This window comes from Sceloporus occidentalis, unplaced genomic scaffold, assembly GCF_023333645.1.
Source record: "Sceloporus occidentalis isolate IW3139 unplaced genomic scaffold, rSceOcc1.0.p SCAF_20, whole genome shotgun sequence".
Taxonomy (NCBI): Eukaryota; Metazoa; Chordata; class Lepidosauria; order Squamata; family Phrynosomatidae; genus Sceloporus; species Sceloporus occidentalis.
This window is the reverse complement of record NW_028317000.1, coordinates 10,996,254-11,020,788: the sequence shown is the minus strand read 5'-3', so window position 1 is coordinate 11,020,788 and position 24,535 is coordinate 10,996,254. Positions and strand designations below refer to the sequence as shown.

The 24,535-nt window shown below is 43.6% G+C and overlaps 1 protein-coding gene across 2 annotated transcripts in view; it reads right to left on the bottom strand.

Annotated features, from left to right (window-relative positions):
• The window catches only part of LOC149301970 (transgelin-2-like), a 36,342-nt gene that overhangs the window by 10,112 nt on the left and 1,695 nt on the right, over positions 1–24,535 (bottom strand). Inside the window, exon 2 of one of the 2 annotated variants that reach the window (XM_089482839.1) lies at positions 16,953–17,060. The gene's annotated coding sequence lies outside the window, so the exon portion shown is untranslated. Of the gene's footprint in view, positions 1–9,278; positions 9,384–16,952; positions 17,061–24,535 lie in introns of those variants that run through there. The other variant, XM_089482838.1, reaches the window with a different exon arrangement.

The following is a 24,535-nucleotide window of genomic DNA, read 5'->3' as shown; positions in this document are numbered from 1 at the left end:
AGATACGCTACATCCAAAGCACTCCACTGATCTACCAAGCCTATAACTCTATCAGAAAAAGAGATAAGATAGTTTGAGGTTCCATGGACAACAAGCCCTGGGTTTCTCAATGGGCGCGTGTGTATGTGGCGACACGAACAGGAGTGTGCACCCATTGACAAGAACGGGACTTAAGGTCCTATTTTTTACTATCGGGGGGGATCCAAAACAGATCCCCCATGGATACCAAGGGCACACCGTATTAGTTTGCGACTTGTTTTTGAGAAACATATGCTGGTTATTAGTAATCACAGCATTTCTTTGTAAGTGACTGTTTAATTGCCTCTTATTGATCAGATGAGGCTATAGCCTTTCTGTCCCTTAGCACCATTCCCACCAGTTAGACTGAGTCAGTACTAGCAAGAACAGCTTGCAAGGGAATCTGGGAATGGACCTTTTATTCCCCCCTCATGCACTGTCACAGAATCACAGGTCTGTAGAATTTGGAGAGATCCAAATTCTAGTCTAATGGTCTAGTCCAACATCCTGCCATACAGGAATCCACAGCTAAAGTATGCTATTTATCCTTGATAGACATCATCCAACCTCTAAAAACCACCAAAGGAGTCCACTACTGTTGGGGAAACACCATTCCACTGTCAAACAGCCCTTATCTGTTCCTCCTAACCTTCAGCTGCAATCTCTTTTTGTACCTTGATTCCTATTTTCTAGAAGACCAGAAAATAACTTTCCTCCATCTTCCATGTAACAGCCCTTCAGATATTTGAAGATGGCTATTGCCTCTATCTTCTCTTCTCTAGACTAAATCTAAACTCCCTTAATCAAGTTCTTCATAGGGGTTCGTTCATAGACCTTTGATAATCTTGGCCACCTTCCTCTGAATGTGTTCTAGCCTGCAAATATCCTTAAGCTTTGGTACCTAGTAGTCAGAGCAGAACAGAGTGGTTTTCTTGATCTGGGTACTATACTTCTGTTGATGCAGAACTGCATGAGTTTTTTTGCCACTACATTGCATTGTTGACTCATGGTTTGTTTGCAGTATACTATCATTTTCATACATGCAGCTGCCAAACCAAGTGTCACTCCTCCTATATTTGTACGTTTGATTTTTTCCTGTCGAAATGCAGAAACTTCCATTTGCCACTCCCAAGATATTGTGAGAAATTTAAGTGGAAGCTTGCAGGCCTTGCTCTCCAATATGAAGGGCTCAGTCTACAAAACCAGCAGAACCTGCTGAGATCTTAGCACTCATCCTACAGTGGCAGGCCTGGCCTAGCAAACCACCAAAAATGTAATTGCAAAAACAGCAGCAAAAACTTCACAAGAGTTGGCCATGAACTGTTCTCCTCTGTATAAACAGGGGCCCAGCAAAGCAGATCTGTATCAGCTGAAAGAAGAATAGGAAAGGGTTTTTTTCTCCTGCACCCTTAAATGTGCTGCTTAAAAAAGATTGATACAATCTGCTGTTAAGCATCAAAGAACTGTCCCTGGACAACACACCCACTCTTTGGATCTTTATGAGACACTGCAGAAGCCAACGAAAGAACCCTTTGGGACCAGAGCTGGAAGCTTTTTGTGTGAAGGAGGAGACCACTAACATATTTTTTTTCCTGGTGCTTAGGAGAATTCCCTTTCAAGCAACACATTTTACAAGCAGGTGAGGAATGGCAGCTTTGAAGGCTGGCATGCCCCAGTTCTTTGCCCAGCCTGTAGGACAGAATTTATGCCAAGATACAAAGTCAGAACACATCTGATTGGTAAAGTGAGGCTTTTACACAGATATGTGCTGTGGCAACTCAGAATTGCCTTCAGGTGAGCAGATAGAACACCTGTTAAAAACTTAACAGCTTTCCTGTGGCATGCAAGACCTTGCAAGCCTATCTTCCAGAGCTCCTGTTCGGCACTAAGCCTTGCTAGAGACTGGAACACGGAACAATGGATGAATGCTACAGGAAAAGAGATTTCACCTAAACATTAGGAGGAACTTCCAGGCAGAAAAAGCTGTTCGACAGTAGAAGACGCTGCCTCAAAGTGTGGTGGAGTCTCCTTCCTTGGAGGTCTTTAAACAGAGGCTGGATGGCCATCTGTTAGGGATGCTTTGATTGAGAGTTCCTGCATGGCAGAATGGGGCTGGACTGGATGGCCCTTGAGGTCTCTTTCAACTCTATGATTCTATGGCCCCAAATGAGAACTCATGTCACTGAAAAACCTTCCCAGGCTTTCAAAAACTTCAGCCAATAATGGGGGCAGAAGAAACTCTATAGGGCTGGCTGCAGATTTCTAACAGGATAAAAGTGGCAATAGGTTTTCTTCAACTGCCTTCCCCCCACTTCCATTCCTCCTGTCCGTCCAAGCTTGAGGGCAATTCCCTTAGAATCACAGAACTACAGAGTTGGAAGAGACTACAATGTCCATTCATTCCAACCTCCTGCCATGCAGGAACTCACAACCAAAGCACCCCAAGAGATGGCCATCCAGCCTCTATTTAATCACACAACTGTCCGCTGCATTCTGTTTCATCTCTAAAACACATGGGTTTAGAAACAGTATCCAAGCCAAGAAGCTCCTTTCCAAGCCTTCTGAAACACCTAATAAAATAGAAACACGGCAGCTGCTACGATTTAATTGGGCTGTTACATTTTTAAAGAGACCCACTATTCAGTTGCAACTAGGGATACCTGTAAAAATTTGCCCAGCCTGTAATCCCGACTTGTCTGTGCTGCTGAATGATAGGCTGCTCTGGGGCCCTTTTTAGAAAATGATGGTTCAGCCGTAAAGGTGAGCTAAACTCAGGCCTGCTTCCAGCAGATTTTCAGATCCATTTCCAGAAATGGCACTTGTAGGAAAGGCCCTGAGGAAGGGAAAGAAGATGTGGGCCACTGTTTATTGTTGCAGTTATGTGCCTTCAGGTTGTTTCCAAGTTATGGCACTCCCATCACAGGGATTTTTAGGCAAGATTTGTTTGGGTGTGTGTGTGGGGTGCGTGTGTCAGGCTGAAAAGAAGTAACTCGAGAACATCCATCATGTTTGCACATGAATCTGTGTGTGTATTGTATGTATGTGCATCAAGAGATGTTTTAAGAAAGATAGCTGATAGGTCTTAGCATGTGGGGAAGAATAAAAAGTGCATCCCTCCTGTACCAATTTGAACTTGGGCGCAAGAAATGTGTGGCAGTCAGTGTAGTTTGAGTCCGGTTTATTTCAAGCAGGTGTGGCATGAAACAGAGTGACTACAGACTAGGAAAATGGGAAGTGGTGTGAATTTTTTCTTCTGTGTAGAAAACCCCTCTTTGACCAGATTCCAAAACATATTCCAGTGAAATCATGTTTGCTGATTTACACACATGTGCATGCATTCAAGCAATACAAGAGACTGTGAAGTCGAAGGCTTTCATGGCCGGACTGATGACAGGTTACTGACCAACAAATGCATCCATGTCCCCCTCTGTAGCACAACACAGCCCCGTGTGGAATCACAAAAGGACTGAAGGACACAATGTTGGTGAGACCGTAAGTAAGACAACTTTTGCCTGTCCAAATATTGTTGGCCTGCAGCTCCCACCATAAGCTGTCCACTTCTGATCTCAAGGCAGCAGTGCACAGCATGCCCTTCACACTATCAAGGAAATTTATATACACACATACACACACACAAGAATTGTGTTCTGGGGAAAGTAATTCTGCATATGCTCATGAATGAGAATTACGGAGTTGGAAGAGACCACAAGGGCCACCCAAATCCAATCCCCAGACATGCAGGAGGACACAATCAAAGCCGCAAGTCAAGTTGTGGCTGTTGCTACCTCCACCAACTGTACGCAGTTGCTGTTGGCATGTAAACACTCAAGCCAGACTAAAGAAACCGCACCTTAACTGCTGATAAGGAAGTGCTGACAAAAACAGGAAGGATTGATACTCAGATTCAAGCACACCCTTAAGCAGCAGAGTAAAGGTTTTTTTTTAAAGAGTTAGGTTTTGTGTACAAGCCACACCTAGAGATAGAGAGGGAAAACAGCCTGGAAAGTGGATAAAAAGGCAGTGAAATAAATCTCAAAGGAACATGAACCATGCCAAAGGCCTCTCTGGTCTGTTCCCAGGGTGTTCAACTAGAAACACATAAAAGAGTATTGGGGCAAAAACAGCTACTACAGTGGGCCCTAGGTATCCTCTGGGGTTTGGTTCCAAGTCCTCCCTGAGGATACAAAATCCGTGGATGCTCAAATCTCATTAAGTACAATGACAATGTAAAAATGGGGTGCTATATATGCAAAGCAGCATCTCTTTCCAAAGCAGCAAGTTGCTAGCCCTTGAAGCAGGGATAATGGCAGGGAGTTGGACTGGACAGCCTTTCTGGCTTCTGTGATTCACTGTTAGACTGCAACTCCATTCAACCCTAGCCTGCATTACCAAAGCTGAAGATGAACAACATCTGGACTGCAATGCATTCATCTTTTCTAGTTTACTTTCATCCTCACTCCAATGGAGCAATACAAAGCCTCCATTTCTACACTCTCCTTGTTTGTAGTCAACAGACCGTGAAATTCTCAAATTAAAAGACACATTCACTAGAAAAGCGTATAGTAGACAAAGGAATAGAATAGGACACGGAACAATGGACGCAAGCTACAGGAAAAGAGACTCCACCTCAAAATTAGGAAGACCTTCCTGACAGCAAGAGCTTTTCGACAGTACAAGGCACTCCCTTGGTGGAATCTCTTTGCCTGTCGTTTGAATCCATTGCTCCGGGTCCTGCTCTCCGGGCTGCAGCAAATAAGCTTGCTCCATCCTCAGTAAGGCATCCCTTCAAATAATTAACAGGGCTACCATATCAGCTATTCATGAATTAAAACCAAGAGGCACTATGTCCCTTAAATCTAGTTACTGGGAAACCTGAGTGGGTGGACGCAGTTGTGCTCATGTCCCATTTATAGACGTCCCACTGGGCCATCAGACTGGCCTCTATGGGGACACGATGCTGGACTCAAGAGGCCTTTGCTGATCCTTCACTTCTTACTAACCAGTATAGTTAGGAATGCAGCTAGAAAACCAACAGCGGTGGGTTGTTGAGAGAGCTCAGTACAGTACTTTCTCCAAGGAAGCAAGTAGGAAGCAACTAGTCTCTCCCTCTCTTTTATGCCAAATTTCTTCCCGGCTGCATTCCGGACCCATGACGTCAGAGATCAATCCAGGACGAAGCTGGGAAGGGGTGTGCATAGAAGAGACGCTACCGGCCAGTTTCCTAATCTCCTCATGCCAGGAGAGGCTTGTTCGATGTGACTGAAACTCCCCCCTTCCCAACCATAAATAACAGGGACAATGACTCATTCAGACCTCATCACTCAAACGTAGTTACCCAGATATGGCTAAACCACATTCCTACTTGCTTCCCTCGGCCTGCCTTTAATTCCTGGCACGACAGGGCCTCCCAAAAAGACGAGAAATGGCACTGTCGGATTTCCACAAATACCCCCTTTGTCTGGAACAGCAACTGCTCCAGAGTGGCAGCTAGAGTCACTTTCAGACTGTTTGAACGGTGATCAAAACAGATCAAACACGCCTCTGAGGACTCCTTTTACACAAAAGTAATGCAACATTTTTCTTAAAATAAAAGCAAACCACCCAGCTATAAAATACTTGTCCGGTGGAGTGTATTTATTTAATTAATTGATTAATTAATTAATTAAACCTTGCATTTGTAATGCTTTGTATTCTTTTAACTTGAACGGTTTTAAATTTGGAGGGAATCCACACTCATTTTTTGGTCCTGAGGAAATGCGGATTGCAGCACTGACACATATCGGGTTTGTTGTTCCCTTTACAATTTGGGTTTGTGAATTTCTTCTCGTCGTTTTAACCTTTGTGTTATTCACACGTGCCATCATTTCAAGTTAAAACGGAGCCACCTCCCTTCCTTTAACGATACAGAGCGATCCAAACTGATTTGGAAGCGCATTCACACTGTTGATGTGGATATTTCAGGAAATCTCAGGGAAAACCCCAGTATTGAACACCCCAGATTAACTGGCTTTTTTTGCCAGTCCCCAGAAAAAAGTGCATTTGGGATGTGTGTGAACAGCAAGGATTTAACCCAGAGTATTTTCGTAGTGTGAATGGGGCCTTTCTTAGCTGCCTTGAGTCCCTGTACCGGGAGGAAGGTGGGATATACATAAATAAATATAATAAATATTATTCTTTTCCCCACCATACCACCCCAAAGCAAAGGGTAATTAATCCCGATGGTCTCTTTAACATGCAGCGGAGAACGTTAGCACAGGAATAAGCTCACTGGAAAGCAAGAAAGAGCAAAATTAAGGCACAAGGGAACACAGAACAGGACTAGGATAACAGGCAGAAATGCAGGGGGAATCCAGAGTCTATCTACCCAGACTCTCCCTCAACCATGAGAAAGGGGGCTTTCCGGATGTTACTGGGAAGGAATCCCCATCATCCCCAGTCGGCTTGGCGATCAGAAATCTTAGGAGTTTTTGTTTAAAAAACAAGCCAAACATTGGGCCATAAACATGGTACACACATTGAAAAACCCACATTCTAGAAAAAAAAACCACATCCAGTTTAGAAAGATACAGGTAAGGGAACTAGATAGGTGCTCTCATTGGAGCAATCACTTGTCATGTGCCATGAAATTCTCTATTTTGGATTTGAGCCCATAGGAGATCTGCAGGTGACCTAAGTTCAGATGGGCTACTATTATTATTATTATTATTATTATTATTATTATTATATATAAAGAACTTTACCAAAGAAGTGTACAACTATCTACCACACTAAAAAGTCAAAGACCTGTGTTAGCCTGGGAAACCAGGATGCAAAGGGATCTTTGTAGAAGCTTTGAGATTCACTCAGGGTGACCATATGCCATAACTGTGAAGAAGGACAATGGAGGACCTTCAAGAGGCATTCCAAAACAAAAGCTAAAAGCACTACTATAAATATAAATGCTCAAAATGGAGGACATTTTGGAATTCCTCCTGGACAGAAAGCTGAAATGTAGGGCATGTCCTGGAAAAAGAGGATGTCTGGTCACCTGGACTCACTGGAAGAAAGAGGTTGGGAGTGTGAAATTGGTATTAAAAATATGCCTAGGTTCAAGTCTAGGAAAACCCAGGCTGAGCAGACGTCCCCCTTTTCAAAAAGGGGAAAAAGACAATTACTGACATCAATCCCAGCAAAGATTCTAGAGCAGATCATTAAACAGAGAGGCATTTTAAAAGGGAACGCCATAATCACAAAAAGCCAACATGGGTTTCAGAGAAACAGGTCATGCCAGACTAATGTGATCTCTCTCTTTTTTTATGTGTATAAAATTGCCAGCTTGGTAGATGAAGGGAATGCTGTGGATGCAGTATACCTTGATCTCAGTAAGGCCTTTGACAAGGTCCACCACAATATTCTTGCAAATAAGCTTGTTAAATGTGGGCTAGACAAGGGAACTGTTACATGGATTTGCAATTGGTTGACTGGCCAAACCCAAAGGGAGCTCAGCAATGGCTCCTTTTCATCCTGGAGAGAAGTGACCAGTGGGGTCCCACAGGGCTCTGACCTGGGCCCAGTGCTAGTCAACATCTTTATCAGTGACTTGGATGAAGGAATAGAGGGCATGCTCATCAAATTTGCAGAGGACACCAAATTAGGAGGAATAGCTAAAACCCCAAAGGACATGATTAAAATTCAAAAAGACCTTAAAAGATTAGAAAGCTGGGCCAAAGCTAACAAGATGAATCTCAATATGAAGAAATGTAAGGTACTGCATTTAGGGTGGAATAGTGAAATGCACAGATATAGGATGGGGGACACCTGTCTTAACAAGACTACATGTGAAAGGGATCTAGGAGTCCAAGTAAACCACAAGTTGAACACGAGTCAACAGTGTGATACAGCAGCTAAAAAGGCCAATGCGATTCTAGGCTTCATCACTAGAAGTACAGTGTCTAGATCAAGGGAAGTCATAGTCCCACTCTATTCTGCTTTGGTCAGGCCTCACCTGGAATAATACTGTGGCTAATTCTGGACATCAAGAAGGATACTGACAAGCAGGAGTGTCCAGAGGAGGGCAGCTAAAATGGTAAGAGGTCTGGAAACTGGCCTATGTTCAACGGTGGAAGACACTCCCTCAGAAGGTGGTAGAGTCTCCTCCTTTGGAGGTTTTTAACCAGACTGTGAGTTCCTGCATGGCAGAATTGGGTTAATCTGGATGGCCCTTGGGGATCTCTTCCACCTCTATGACTCTGTATGAAACTTCTCAGCCTTCTGTCCAGGAGAAATTCCAAACCCGTCCTCCACTTTAAGCCTGACTGAGAAGCATTAATTTACATTTCTGTGAGTGTTTTGAGCTTTCATTTAGTCATGTCCTCCATCCTCCTTGGCTGTCCTCCAGTTTGCAGTGCCTTGTCCTCCTTTGCGCTGAGGACATCTGGTCACCCGGGAAAGCTCTTGCTTCCAGCTCCTTTCTTTCGGTCGCTCTCAAACTCAAGCCTCTGAGGAATGAGGCTCAGGTCTAGAAGACCTAGCCTTTGGGGAATTAGGCTGGAGTCTAGAAAACCCACGCCTCTGAGGCATTAGGTCTAGAAAAGCTGCTGCTGCTGCTCCCAACTTTTCTTCCAGCCTCAAATCCATGCCTTTGAGGACCTCAGGTCTAGAAAAAGCTCCTGCTGTTCCCACCTTCTTCCAGCCCCAAACCCATGCCTCTGAGAGGAACTAGGCTCAGGTCTAGCAAACCTAGCCCTTGAGGGAATTAGACTCAGGTCTAGAAGACCCATGCCTTTGAGGAATGAGGTTCAAGACTAGAAAAAGCTCCTGCTGTTCCCACCTTCTTCCAGCCCCAAACCCATGCCTCTGAGAGGAACTAGGCTCAGGTCTAGAAAACCTAGATCTTGGGGAAATAGCTGGAGTCTAGAAAACCCATGCCTCTGAGGAATTAGACTCAGGTCTAGAAAAAGCTCCTGCTCCCAACTTTTGTTGCAGCCCCAAACCCATGCCTCTGAGGAACTGGGCTCAGGTCTAGAAAAGCTGCTCCTGCTCCCAAGTTCCCTTCCAGCCTCAGAGCCATGCCTCTGAGGAATCAGACCCAGGTCTAGCAGAGCCAAGCCACTGGGGAATTAGACCCAGGTCTAGACAAAGCTGCTGCTTCTGCTCCCAGCCTCAACCCCTGGCCTCCCTCCGAGGAGGACCTGAACCCAAGCCTAGAAGAAGAGCCTCTGAGGAAGGAGCTCCAGCCCTGAGAGAGCGAGAGAGCAAAGGGACCCCGAAGCAAGACTGACCTGGAGAAGGAAGGAGTGGGGCCGCGGCGCCTTGGGAGCCTCTGCCTCGCCCTCCGCCGCCTTTTTAAGGCTGATGTCAGCGCTGCTCAGGCTCCCGAGGCGGCACCACATCCGGACACACAACACACACACAACACACACACACACAGCAGAGTGAGGGAAGGGAGCCTTAAAGGCACAGTTTGTTGGGCCGCTCCCTCGGCCGAGTCACACTCTCTCAGCCTCAAGCCTTGCTCCAGTAGAGGCTCTGTGCCTCAGGGTTACCATAAAGCTGGACCCAATGTGCACTAGGTTTGCTTATTTGTACCTATTGGCTGGGGTGAGGGGCACAGGACCCCCGGGAATGTGGGGAAACCGCAAACAACAACAAAAACACTATGTTTTACTTAAGAGAACCCCTCTCTAGGAATCTCTAGGTCCTCCAGTGCAACTCTGTGGTCAAGCTCTGCCAGACATTGACCATAGAGCTGCACTTGAGGAGCTCCAAATGCCCACTGGAGTGTTCTCTCTAGGAATCTCTGGGTCATCAGTGCGACTTTTGGTTCAAGTTGACCATAGAGTTATGTTAGAGAAGATGCAAATTCCTTGGAGAGTGGTCTCTCTAGGAATCTTCTAAGTCCTCCAGTGCAACTCTGTGGTCAACATCTGCCAAACATTGACCATAGAGTTGCACTGAAGCAGCAACAAAGGCCTAGTGGGGGTTTTTCTCTAGGAATCTCTAGGTCCTCCAATGCTATTTTTGGTTAAGTTGACCATAGAGTTCTGCTGGAAGAGCTACAAAGGCCTAGTGGAGGGTTCTCTCTAGGAATATAGGTCCTCCAATGCTATTTTTGGTTAAGTTGACCATAGAGTTCTGCTGGAAGAGCTACAAAGCCTAGTGGAGGGTTCTCTCTAGGAATCTAGGTCCTCCAATGCTATTTTTGGTTAAGTTGACCATAGAGTTCTGCTGGAAGAGCTACAAAGGCCTAGTGGAGGGTTCTCTCTAGGAATATAGGGCCTCCAATGCTATTTTTGGTTAAGTTGACCATAGAGTTCTGCTGGAAGAGCTACAAAGCCTAGTGGAGGGTTCTCTCTAGGAATCTAGGTCCTCCAATGCTATTTTTGGTTAAGTTGACCATAGAGTTCTGCTGGAAGAGCTACAAAGGCCTAGTGGAGGGTTCTCTCTAGGAATATAGGGCCTCCAATGCTATTTTTGGTTAAGTTGACCATAGAGTTGCACTGGAACCTAGTGCCTAGTGGAGGGATCTCTCTAGGAATCTCTAGATCCTTCAGTGTGACTTTTGGTTAAAGTTGACCAGAGAGTTGCATTGGAGGACCTATTCCTAGAGAATCCACAAATGTGGAGGGATGACTGTATTTATTTATTTAATTTTTAATGCAATCTTTCTGCCCAAAAAAGGAACCCAAGGCGGCTCACAAAATAAAAAGAAGTAAGCACCCCGTGTGTTGCAGTGGTTTGACTGTTGGACCACAACTCTGTAAACTAGGAAATTCAGCCATGGAAACCAGTTGGGTGACCTTGGGTGAGTCACACTCTCTCAGCCTCAGGAGATGGCCAGGGCAAACCCTCCTGGTGAAGAAACTTGCAAAGGAAACCCCATTATAGGTTCACTGCCTTAAGGTTGCCCTATGTTGGAAATGACTCCAAGACATGCAGCAACAACAACTTGGCAAAGTCACACTCTCTCAGCCTCAGAGGATGGCCATGAGACTAGAATGCAGAACAACGGATAAGCAAAAAGCATAGCAGTTTATCCCTGGCTGACACTTGCACTGCTACTTATACACTTGGGGTGTGTGTGGGAGTGTTTTCATGTCCTCATGAGGACTTTTGCAGATTTGCTTCATATATGATGAGTGTGTCAGTCACCTTAGTTCTTTGCATTACACCCAGGAGTGCTGTTTACACATGGGGCGGACCCCTTGTCCGCTGCTGTGGCTATGCACACAATAGGAAGAGTGTATCCTGCCAGCTCAGGACCTGATCCTCAGTCAACAGAACCAAAGGTAGAGCAGCAAACAGCGCACCATATGTCCTCTAACTAAAACGGGTTGAAATGTCTATATTAGGGGAAGGTACACATAAAAATAAACTTCAGGTTCTTTGGGTTCTTTTAGAATCACAGAATCATGAGAGTTTATCACATTGGGGCTAATTTAGGCATTAAAGAGAAATTAAAGCACATTTAAAGCATCCCACAAATAAAATGGCAAGTAACTGCACAAGTGATTGTCACACGCAATTGTGCAAATAAAGTGATATCAGAAATGCGCTGCCGCTGAAATCCCGAAAGTAAAAAGATATGCGTTAATGCTCCATTGTGACAACTTCAATGGCGGGTTTTGTGCGACGTCGTCTGAAATGATTTCACATAATTATGTGATTTTACCAGGATAGTCATGGGATAAACTCCCAATCTCCTTCGTGTGATAAACTCCATAGAGTTGGAAGAGACCCCAAGGGACATCCAGCCCAATCCCATGCTATGCAGTAATACACAACCATGCAGGAATACACAACCAAAGTACTCCTGACAGATGGCCATCCAGCCTCTGTTTAAAAGCCTCCAAAGAAGGAGACCCCACCATAAGGCATAATCCAGCATAATTGTGAGATTGCATGTAAGATTTTCCGATGATGTCACGCTCATCCAGGACTTTTGCCATGAAGCTCCAGCAACAAACCATTCATGGGGAATGTCTTTGGTTGCTCCTGCAATAGCGCCAATGAAGCGAGATTAACTTTCGCCCTCTCACAATGGCTTCTCAATAGTGCAAATGAAGCACAATTGTGAGAGTGTAAAAGTTACCATTGCTTCATTCGCGCTATTGCAGGAGCAACCAGGGACATTTACCCAGACTGCATTTCGGCAGAGGGAATCCATTTTCATTGCCAAGAATGGTTTTGCAATGGATTTCTGCCTTCTTTTGAGATACGGGTGCTATTATTTTACACTAGATTAAAAGAAGGTGGCGAAGCAATAAATTTTATTTTATTATATTTTATTTCATGTGGGATGGAAACATGAATTGCAGACTTGCACCATGGCGCCGAAGCGGCGCATGCACAAAATGTTCAGTTCCAATGTACTAATGATTAGTTCATGGATGTGTGTGGAACGCGATCTTAATATTACTTGGCACTTATATTGCAATTATTGCATAACTGTGAAAATTTTGGGCGCAATAATGCTACTGTTGCATTAGCGTTTACTAAGGTGATCATTGCTGAATAGGCCCTAGTGTGATAATCCCCCAAGGTCTTTCTGGCTCCAACCTTGCTGATTTGAGTCTAGCCAACAGCTTACTAGCCAACAACTGTCCGATGGATCCATAAAAGCATAGAGTTGGAAGAGACCTCCAGTCCAACCCCATTCTGCCATGCAGGAACTCACAATTAAAGCACCCTCGACAGACAGCCATCCAGCCTCTGTTTCAAAAACCTCCCAAAAAGGAGAGCCCAGCATACTCCAAGGCAGTGTGTTCCACTGTCAAACGGCTCTTACTGTCAGGAATTTTCCCCCTAATGTTGAGGTGGAATCTCTTTTCCTGTAGTTTGCATCCATTGCTCTGTGTCCTAGTCTCTGGAGCTGGATAAAACAAATTTGCTCCATCTTCAGTATGATATCCTTTCACATATTTATACAGGGCTATCATATCATCTCTTAACCATCTCTTCTCCAGGCTAAACACCCCCAGCTCCCTAAGTCTTTCCTCATAAGAGTTCCAGGCCCTTCACCATTTTAGTCGCCCTCCTTTGGACACGTTCCAGTTTTTCAATGCCTTTTTTGAATTATTGTGTCCAGAACTGGACACAGTATTCCAGGTGAGACCTGACTAAAGCAGAATAGAGTGGCACTATTACTTCCCTTGAGCTAGACACTATACTTCTGTTGATGCAGCCTAGAATCATATTGGCCTTTTTAGCTGCTGCATCACACTGCTGACTCATGTTCTACTTATGGCCTACTGGGACTCCTAGATTACATGTAGTCTTATTAAGGAGCCCTGGTGGCACAGTGGTTAAATGCCTGTACTGCAGCCATTCACTCAAAACCACAAGGTTGCGAGTTCAAGACCAGCAAAAGGGCCCAAGCTCGACTCAGGCTTGCATCCTTCCGAGGTCGCTAAAATGAGTACCCAGACTGTTGGGGGCAAATTAGCTTACTTGCTAATTAGCTTACTTGCTGTTCATCGCTATGATCTTTGGAATAGCGGTATATAAATAAAACATATTATTATTATTATTATTATTATTATTAAGCAAGGTGTCACCCATGCTATATCTGTGCATTTCATTTTTCCATCCTAAGTGCAACACCTTACATTTCTCCCTGTTGAAGTTCATTTTGTTAGCTTTGGCCCAGCTTTCCAGTCTATTTTGAATTTTGATCCTGTCCTCTGGGGTGTTATCTACTCCTCTTAATTTGGTGTCATCTTGAAATTTGATAAGTATGCCCCCAATTCTGTCATCCAAGTCATTGATAAAGATGTTGAATAGCACTGGGCCCAGGACAGAGCCCGGTGGGACCCCACTGGTCACTTTTCTACAGGATGAAAAAGAGCCATTGTTGAGCAACCTTTGGGTTCAGCCAGTCAACCAATTACAAATCCATGTAACAGTTACCTTGTCTGGCCCACATTTTACAAGCTTGTTCACAAGAATATCACTGGGGCCCTTGTCAAATGCCTTACTGAAATTAACTCATGATTCTTCACTCAGCCAACTCCCAGCGTGCCTTAAGAAGTGTTAGTAGGTGGTTGTGTTGCATAGAGAGATAGTAATCTCAATTTAATCAAAAGGAGATTTTAAAAAATGTACAATAGTTTACATATTTTTTTTTCTGAATCAGAATTTCATTGTTTAATTTAGATTGGCATTTTTATGCACTGGGTTAAAAGCTGCTGCTGCTTCTCTTCCTCCTAAGTTCGATTTATTCACCTGCAGTATTGTACTTTGCTCAATTTGCAGTTTAAAAATTAGAAATTAGACGTCTTAATATTCAAATGTGATACTGTATTAGTTTCATAGGGGGTGCAAACGTTAACCAAACATTCCTGAGAGACGGGGAGTGTAGAAAAGATTGGGAGCCACTGTCTTAGTCCGAAAAGCAAAGAAGACATTTGGTTTCCAAGCACCCAGTTTATCAAGCTGGAACTGGCTTGTCATCCAAGCAGCTGCAAAACGTCTCTGGCAAATGGCAAGGAGATTAGATGCATTTAATTTTTGAGCTAAGCTGTTTTTCCCACTTCTTATTTTTTGACAGTACAAATTAACCCATTAATTCGGTTACAAAAGAGAAGATATTGAGATATAAAGATGCTTGATAGTTACAGGTGCAGTAGTGTGTCTCTTGGCACAAGCTGAATAGGGACCAACTTTAGTGAAAGGCACTCTGCATGCAGTCTAGTGTGCTTCTCTTTCTCTCTCTCTCTCCGTCACACATAAAGTCTTACAAATCTATTTATTTATTTTGGAATAAGAGACGATAAGTCAACATAAAATCGGATATGCAATATAATCAGTAATACAAAAGCAGGGTCCAGGTTTATGCTTCTCAAAATGCCAAAAACCTCTGATAGTTTGGAGCAGCTTTCACTCCTGAACCAGAGCTTTGCTCTTGGCACCACAACAAACTACAATTCCCAGAATTCCATTGACGTTGTTAAAGTGGTGTCAACCTGGATTATTTCTCCAGTGCGGATGCGACATCGCACTCCCACTCTGAATCCCGGCATTGGAAACAGACTTTGTAATCCAAGTCCAGCTATTCCCAACATTCCTTCATGCGGCTTTATTTTATTTTCTTCTTCCCCTGAAGGCGAAGCAACATCTTTGCAGGGTCTGGGGATCAGCCATAGATGAATGGTTCGCCTCCTGCGGCCAACAGCTTTGAAAAATGGTGAGGAATGTTGTCTCAGTTTACGGAGCCGTGATTTCCTAATCTCTTGACCATGTTTCACACGGAACGCAGCCACAGCTTGAGCTAGAGTTTCTCGCTACTCCTTCACAATGGAGAGGCCTAATCCTGGAGACAATGGGGCGTAACCAACATTCTGGCGAAACTCCCAAAAGCGCTCTTTGGGATTAGGCCTTTCCCGGTTGTCACGTATTGGCTAACCTCAGCTCAGAGAATTCAAAGATCTCGCCACGTTAGTCTGTAAAATCAATATGTAAAGAGATCTTGAGACAAAATGAAAGAAAGAAGTTGGCAGCTTGAGCTTGAGTAGAATTCAGTCTACTTCCAAATGCATCTGAAGAAGTAGACTGAAGTCTAGGAAAACTCATGCTGCCAATGTAAAATCGAAGGCTTTCATGGCCGGCATCCATAGTTTTTTGTGGGTTTTTCAGGCTATGTGGCCATGTTCTAGCAGAGTTTCTTTCTGACATTTCGCCAGCATCTGTGGCTGGCATCTTCAAAGAAATTCTGTTGACTTCTTTCTTTCAGTTAGTCTCCAAGGGGCTGCACACGTTTTAGAACACACTGGACCCGTTTCAGGGCCAGTGCGATGCACTCCTTCTCCTTCAGCCAGGTGTCCCTCATCCCATACCTGTGCATTTGGCCCAAAACAGTGGCACATTATGTTCTCCCCACACAGTTCCATGCCTTCCCCCATCAGCTGTCAAACCTCAGGAGCGGAGCTGGTGCAATGTCATTTTGCTAGTTCAACCAGTAAGAGAGAGAGGAGGTAATTCAGATTTATGGTCTTTGCTATGGGAGAATGTGTCATCATTTCTCTTTCCTTTACAGCCCAGACCAGCCACTTCTTTGTTGTCTGGGTTGTCTCCTGCTAAAGACAAGGTTTGGTAAGGGGCTCCAGGGGCTAGAGAATATGTAACTAACACAATACTAGCCTGTGCCTTTTGTTCATCCAGGACAGAGCTTGGCAAAGTTACTTTTTTTTACTACAGCTTCCAAAATCCCTCCCCCCACTAATTTATCTAATATCTGTCCTTCTAGAGCAAGTCAGATGAACCACATCTCCCCAATAAATAAGCTGTTTTGGAATGGGCTTCTAAATTCTAGTGGAACCGAGTCTAAACACAGCTCAGCTTTACTGCTGAGATGTCATTTTTACAAAAGCCAATTAGGCGCCAGTGAAGACAAGCCAAGATTAGAGGCCAGACAATTTTTACAGGCAAGTCCGACTGAACGCCACCATGCAGCAGTGTGTTGTGTCATATGAGTGCTGCATAATGCACAATGCAATGCCTTTGGAAGTGCATGGCTTAGGCTCTGTTGTGTTGTTAGGAGCCTTTTCCAACAATGCCATATATGATACGTTGGGAGTAGAGCCGGCTCTACTATTAGATAAAGCAATGTGCGAAGGAGTTACCACAGGCAGCGGAGAGTCCGCAAGGTGTTAGAGGAGTGAGCTGCTTGGTGAGAAGCATCCTTGGGATAATGTGCTGCTTTCAAATGTTGTGGAAGACAAAATGTCTCATTTTTGTTAAAAATTGCTTTTTTTGCCACATTTCTGGGACTGTCAGCTAATTTGAAACACATTTGTGAATTCTCCGTTAACCCAAACATTGCCAGACACTTAAAAACTTCCTAATTGAAACTTCCAAATATATTACCATAGCTCCTTTCTTTTACCCATTCTTTACAGAGAATATAAAACATTGTGGAAAACATTCCACAGTGCTACAGTGAAGAGTATTTTCCTCACCTGCTCTGAATGGAGTCTTCTGAGAGAAACATCTTCCATCAGTTTAATTTCCAGCTTTGCTAAAATCAACTCACTTGAAATGCAGTGCCAGAGAAAAGTTGGATTCCGCTATAAAGACAAATAAATGGGCATGAGAACAAATCAAGCCTGAACTCTCCATAGAAGCCAAGGTGACGAAACTGAGACTGGTGTACTTTGGACATATCTTGAGGAGGTATGACTTACTAGGAAAGACAACTATACAGTAAAAGGTAGTAGGAAAAAGAAGAAGACCACATTGCAGATGGATGGATTCAAATCAAGGAAGCCACAATCCTGAGCCTCCAAGACCTGAGCAGGGCTATGGATGATACGGAGATTTAGTGCTCTCTCATTCATAGCATTTCCAGTTGAGAACAAGAAAAACGAATGTAAAATCACTTTCAATGTACAGTATTCTGAATCTAGTTTGTCATTGTACATATTTTCTCTAGTTACAAAATTCCCCCTTTTCAGCTGCCTTTAAAATGTCCCAGTTTCTCTTTCTCTCATCTACTTTCTCCCTATGATATTATTGCATACATTACTTCAGTTCTTGCAAACTGAGTTCAAGATGCAAAAATAGTTTGCACTCAATTAATTCATCGCATGGAAGAGAACAGCAGGGGCAGATTTTTGTCCTTCCCTGTTGACTGGCAAAAGGACACTACTGCAGCCTCTCCGACATTGTGCCTTCTTCCTATCATAGAATCATAGAGTTGGAAGCAACCCAAGGGCCGTCCATTCCAACCCCATTCTGCCATTCAGGAACTCACAATCAAAGCATCCCTGATGGATGGCCATCCAGCCTCTGTTTAAAGACCTCCAAATTAGAAGGAGACTCCACCACTCTCAGAGGGAGCATCTTCCACTGTCAAACAGCCCTTACTGTCAGGCAGTTCCTCCTAATGTTGAGGTGGAATCTCTTTTCCTGTAGCTTGCATCCATTGTTCCGGGTCCTGTTCTCTGGAGCAGCAGAAAATAAGCTTGCTCCCTCCTCAATATGGCATCCCTTCAAGTATTTAAACACGGCTATCATATCACCTCTTAACCTTCTCTTCTCCAGGCTGAACATCCCCAGCTCCCTAAGTCTCTCCTCATAAGCCATGGTTCCCAGACCCTTCACTATTTTAGTGGCCCTCCTCTGGACATGCTCCGGCTTCTCAGCATCCTTTTTAAACTGTGGGGCCCAGAACTGGACATGGTGTTACTCCAGGTGAGGCCTGGCCTCATTAATAACTTCTGCTATCTTGGATACACTGTGAGATTGCTTGGCCACACATGTCCTGTGACATCCGTGAAATGTTAGCTTTTGAAAAAAGGTATTGTGTGCATTTTTGCTCAGCTGAGAAAGAAAAAGCGGCCCAGATACAAAGTGCAGTGAAAAGGAAGGTGCAAAGAATTCTCAATACTGGGTTGACTCTGACAACCCTAAATCCCATCACATTTTAGTTTACAGGTCTGCAATCTGTGAACAGTAGGCCCTTCGTATCTGCTGGGGTTTGGGTCCAGGACCCACTGTGGATACCTAAATCCATGGATGCTCAAGGCCCATTAAATACAGTGGAAGAGTACAATGATGTCTCTTATATAAAATGGCAAAATGAAGGTCCCTTATTAGACATTTATATATTTTAAACCTATTTTCAAACTGTGGGTGTTTAAATCTGTGGATAAAAAAAATCCGTGGATATGGAAGGTTGACTGTTCATGATGCATGCAGTGAGCATTATGTGGGATGAGTTTCAATTTGTGTTGCCTCAATTATCAACATTTCAAATGTATATTTCTAAACGAAATCTTAGCTCTTTTTCCCTGCAGTACGGATGCAGCCTGAAACAACACTGCCATCTCCTGCTCCACTGTTTTATATCAGCAAAGCGCTGCAAGAAATACAGACTATCCAGTTAAAAGTTCAGTTAAGGAGTGGTTTTATTACTCCTTGTCCTGTGAAGTTTTCAAAGAAATAGCTGGGATGGCTTGTTTCAGCATAAAACGAGGGAATGAAAAGAAAAGAAAAGAAGCGTGTACATATCTAAGGCGTGTACATATCTAATTGTACTCAGGAAAAAGGAGCATTCAGTGCTTCAGTTTAAGCTACAAGATAGAACCAAACCAAGTTCTAGGCCTCTGTCAATAAAAGTATATGGGAAAGGAGTAAAAGATTTGTATTGTGAGAAACAGAGCGTGGACTTTGGGTCCTAGTCTGTCGCCAAAATACTTTATCCTAGTGGAATACAACTCCCAGAAGCTTCCAGCCAGTGTGGCCAGCAGTAGCCATTCTGTTTAGGTGATTTTGGTAGTCCAAAAAGTAACATAGCCAAATCCTGGAATAAACCACACCAGTCTTGAGAATTCAGAGGTTTTGTTTTGTTTCACTCGAGATTTTTGGTATTTGCGGGAAGATGTACTTTGGGCTGGGATCTCCGACAGAAAGACAAGGTGCCAGGAGGGCAATGTGTCAGATGACCAAGCAGAGATGGGCTATCTTCTGAACAGCTTTGTTTGTACCCAGGTGAAGATCTGTTTAGGCTGAGGAGTACTACTAGAATGAGCAGCTGTATAAGGTCAAATGAGTTATCTTTATGTCACAATTTCCACTGAGTTGACAAGCTGCATTTCCACAGTCTAGCAGTCTGCAGTTGATGGTGCTGCAAGACAGTTAAGAAGACCAAGCCAGCTGAGCCACAGCGTCTGGGGATGTCATCCACAACTGGATTCCCTCAGGTTGGAGGAGACTGGGCTCCATCTGTTCATTCATCTGTCCATCCATGTGGCACATAGAGCGCTTCTGTTTATGCTGTTTCATAGAATCATAGAATCATAGAGTTGGAAGAGACTGCAAGGGCCATCCAGTCCAACCCCATTCTGCCATGCAGGAAATCTCAAAACATCCCCGACAGATGGCCATCCAGCCTCTGTTTAAAGACCTCCAAGGAGGGAGATTCCACTACACTCTGAGGGAGTTTGTTCCACTGTTGAACAGCCCTTACTCAGAGGACATTCCTCCTAAAGTTGAGGTGGAATCTCTTCTTCTTTGCCGGTGTATCTTCCCTTCTTTGTCCAAAACAGTCAACATTTAGCAGCCCTGATGTGAAGTTGAAGGCTTTCATGGCCGGCATCCATAGTTTTTTGTGGGTTTTCGGGTTATGTGGCCATGTTCTAGAAGAGTTTGTTCCTGATATTTTGCCAGCATCTCTGGCTGGCATCTTCTGGCATGGAAGTAAGTGGGATGCACACACACACACACACACTATGTGACCCTGGGTTGGGAGGAGTGATTTCCATGTTAATCTGTCTATTGTTCTGTTATTGAAAAGCCTCAGGGTGGGAGGATATGCAAAGAGGATTTGTGTTTGTTTAATAAGAGATTCATTGGCTGCTGGGAACCCTAATCCCAGATGGTTTTCATTTGTATTTGCTGGGTCTTGATTTTAGTGTTTTTCAGGACTGGGAGCCAATTTTTTTGCTAACTTTAAGGGTTTCTTCCTTCCTGTTGAAGTCATCTGGGGCCTCATTCCCACTATGGTTTAAGCCGGATCGTACTGAATCAATTGAGTCCAAGTGGGAATTGGGCGGATTCGAATCCGCTCTGGCAGCCTGGCTTCCCCGGCCTCTCCACCCTGGCTATGCCTCCCTCTGGTCCTCTGGCGTGCCTCCCTGATCTCCAGCCTGCCTCTCTGTCCTCCGTCCTCCTGTCCGGCACAAACTGTGGGATTGTACCATGCTTGCTGCTGGAACTGAATACAAGAATTGGTTCAGCAGCGATTCAAAAGGTAAGTGGAAATGAGGTCCAGGTGTTTGTGGATTTCAATGGCTTCTCTCTGCATTCTGACACAAACAGACACAAATCCTCTTTGCATAACCTCCCACCCTTGCCACAACAGTACAACAAATTAACATGGAAATCACTCCTCCCAACCCAGGGTCACACAGTGTGTATGTATGTGTGTGTGTGTGTGTATATGTATATGTATGCATGTATGTATGTGTATATATATAAATTTAGTTTCTGCACAGGATTTGCCCTGCGTGATAAACTCCATTGTTTGGAAAGGCTGACAGTTTGCTTGGGCGACGAAGTAAAGGGAAGAAGCCTAGGAGGAGCAAGGCAGGTGAAAGAAGTTGTAAGGTGAATGCTATTAAAAGCACAGTCCCTGGAAAAAAGAAAGAGACACTCCTATGTGATGCACAGAGTCTGTGAGAAAGGGATTAGAGATGGAGAGAAAAAGCAGGAAATAAAGTGCGTTGATAGAGTGTAATTGATTGATAAAATCTTGCAACTTGAAAAATCACTTTGGGAAGGGACCTAATTGTAGTGACGTTGGCAAGGCTACACCTTTCCTCAGTGGTGCAGTGGAGTGTTTTTGCATGCTAAACCAAGGCAAGGGGAGTGTACTTTATGGACAGCCCTCAGGGGTCCCTCATTTGTTGCCCCCAAATACACCTTGTGTCCCCTTACAGGGCATGGGGCAATTTTGCCACGTCTTTCTTCATTCTGGGTCTGGAGACCAGGGTTTGAGTCCCAGGCAGCTCAGCCACGAAACCCACTGGTCAAGTGGGCAAGTGGAATGCTCTCAGCCTCAGGAAGGCAATGGCAAACCTCCTCTGAAGCAATCTTGCTAACCCCCAGGATAGGTTCACCTTTAGGTTTGCCTTAAATCAGAAAAGACTTGAAGGTACACAGCGCATGCACACATAGAGCTTTAAAGATGAAAAACCAACTGGGATACACAATAGTTGAAACAATTTGAACACAGTATTTTATAAATTTGTATTTTAGGGAGAGTGGGATAGAGGGGTGGGGATTTTGTTGTTTATTATATAGTACTTGTGCTTTTAAACCCTTTTGTTACCCAAAAGGGAAGAGGTGGGATATAAATAAATAAATTATTATTATTATTATAGTATTTGAAACTACTGTGCAAAAGAGGTTTTGCTGTTAGGTATAATTCTCGTATACAACTAGATTTGTTTGAGGCTGAGAGAGTGTGACTTGACCAAGGTCAGCCAGTGTTGATAGATTAGTTCTTAGTCATGACAGCTAAAATGTGTATTGCCCAGTTTGAGCAGGAAAAAAAATACTTCAGCAACAATACCTCGGCTAAGGGAGTTGTTAGAGTGGTTTTAATGTTTAATTAACTTATTATTAGCAAGAACCTAATTAGTGGAATAACTGGTTTATTGAAAGATGGATCTTATTCATTAATTCATGGAATGGACGATTTAGCAAAAACTTTTTTTTCTTTTGCTGTTTCTGTTTGCTGTTTATCTGAGTTTAGTTTTGCACTTTGAAATAAGAACAAGGCTTATGAGAAGCTTAGCTCTCTTTCATTGTTGGATATGTACAAATACGAAATCTGTTTTCTGGTTACCATATATACTCGATTATAAGTCGACCTCATATATAAGTTGAGGGCATGTTTTGGGGTCAAAATTATGGATTTTGATATGACCCATGGATAGGGCAAGGGTAAAACTTAGGCACACGTAATGAAGGAGGCAAAGGACAAAGTAAGGGAAAACAATGCTAAAGAACTTAAAAATTCCAACAGACATACAGTAACTATTTGTGCTCATATTAAAGGCTGTATGGATGAGAGAGTAGAAGGGGGTCAGTGCTTCCAGGGCAGATTATATATGCACCTTGGAGACTACCGAAAGAAAGAAAGAAATTGGCATCATGAGCTTTCGTAGACTTTAGTCTACTTTCTCAGATGCATTTGGAAAAATAATTTTATATGAAACTCTTCTTAAAACTGAATTCATGCAGTTCACAGGCTGCAAGACTATTAAACAAAAGTGGGGACATATCTATCAGTTTCCTGACACACTGGTAAAAAAACATGAAAGTGACCGGTTATTTTCTTTTTCTTTTTTCATTGCAATGCCAATAAGTGTGCACAACCCATAAGGTATTCTCTTTTTAAAATGAACACAAATATACATTATTAAGTGGCAAAAATGCATACAATAAGAAGGTGCTTAAAAGTATATACTTTAAGAAAAGCATGTACCAAAGCACAGTACAGTCAAGTTTCCGTGTGCCCAAGGAGGAGGCATAACATCTCCAAACTTGATATGGAATAGGGATGGGAATCACAGGTTCATAGAGTTGGAAGAGACCCCAAGGGTTATCTAGTCCAAACCTCTGCCATGCAGGAACTCACACTCAAACCATGCCCCGACAGATGGCCATCCAGCCTCTGTTTCAAAACCTCCAAAGAAGGAGACTCCACCACCTTCCTAGGAAACTTGGGACTCCCCGCTGTTCCAAATCCAGCGTTTTAAACACCATGCCGGTTCTCTCACATCAGTTGTAACTTGTAACCGTAAAATGTGATATGAAATGTTGAAACATAATGGTGGTGGTGGTGGTGGGGAAGTACCAATTCATGTGACTGCTTTGGAGTTCCAGAATGCAAACTGTACCGATCTGCTTACTTAGAACAATTTGCATGATATGAAAATGTGGAATCTCTGAGCTGAGGAAGTGAATATGGCAAAACCCTAAGTGTGGTACTCTGCCAGATCATAAACCACCAACCGGGTAAACCAGGCAGGAGCTTAAGGTACAGCTACTTAAAAGACAAATTTACAGTCATTGTTTGCGAACAGGGAACTCTGGGAGCTTAAGCAGGCCTAGGCAGCATAGCCTGTTATGGGTACGTACAGCTGGGAGTTGACAGGCGAAAACATCCAGATTCTCACTCCTAGTATTAAAACCATACACACAACTAAGTCAAATTGGTCATGGCTTAGTTACAGAGATGAGCATCACCCCCAACAGTTAGATATGGCTAAGGGGAAACCTTTATATTTTTACCAGTACCAAGCTAAGAGCTCTTTTTTCTTCTTTCCCTTCCTAGCTGTTATGAAGATGAGGAGGCTTTCAAACAGACCGAGAGGGTAAAGGACTGCCTTGACTTTAGTCCCATCATTCTGGGATAAATGGCAATCCTGCGCCTAACAGATGGGTTGGCTGTATTATTCAGTGACTTAATGGCAAAGATGACACTGAACTATGGGCTTTCCAGTTACTCCCCTACCCCTTATTAATGCCAAAGATCACCAAGCAAGCTTCACGATCAGATGGATGATCAGATAAGCCGTGGTCGTGCAGTGGTTAAATGTCAGTCCTGAAGCCACGTGGTTGTGAGTTTGATTCCAGAGAGCTCCAAGGTTGGCTCAGCCTTGCATCCTTTCATAGATCAGTAAAATGAATCCCCAGCTTGTTGGCAGCAATTGGCTTACAGATTGTAAACTGCTTAGAGAGTGCTGAGTTCACTATGAAGGGGTTTAGAAATGTAAAAGCTATTGCTATTGCTATGGATTTGAACTAGGCCTTCCCTATGTCAGATCCAGCACCCTAAACCATTACACCACACTGTCTGTCTTTCAGATCAATGACCTGATATAAATAATTCTAAGGCTGAAACATAATGGTAGCATCTAGCAGACAGACAAACAATACCACAATTAAAGTGCACCATTTGCATAGCATCCAAATTAATTTGCACATTATGCAGAATAGACCAATGGATTTAGAGGATCGAAGTATCGCA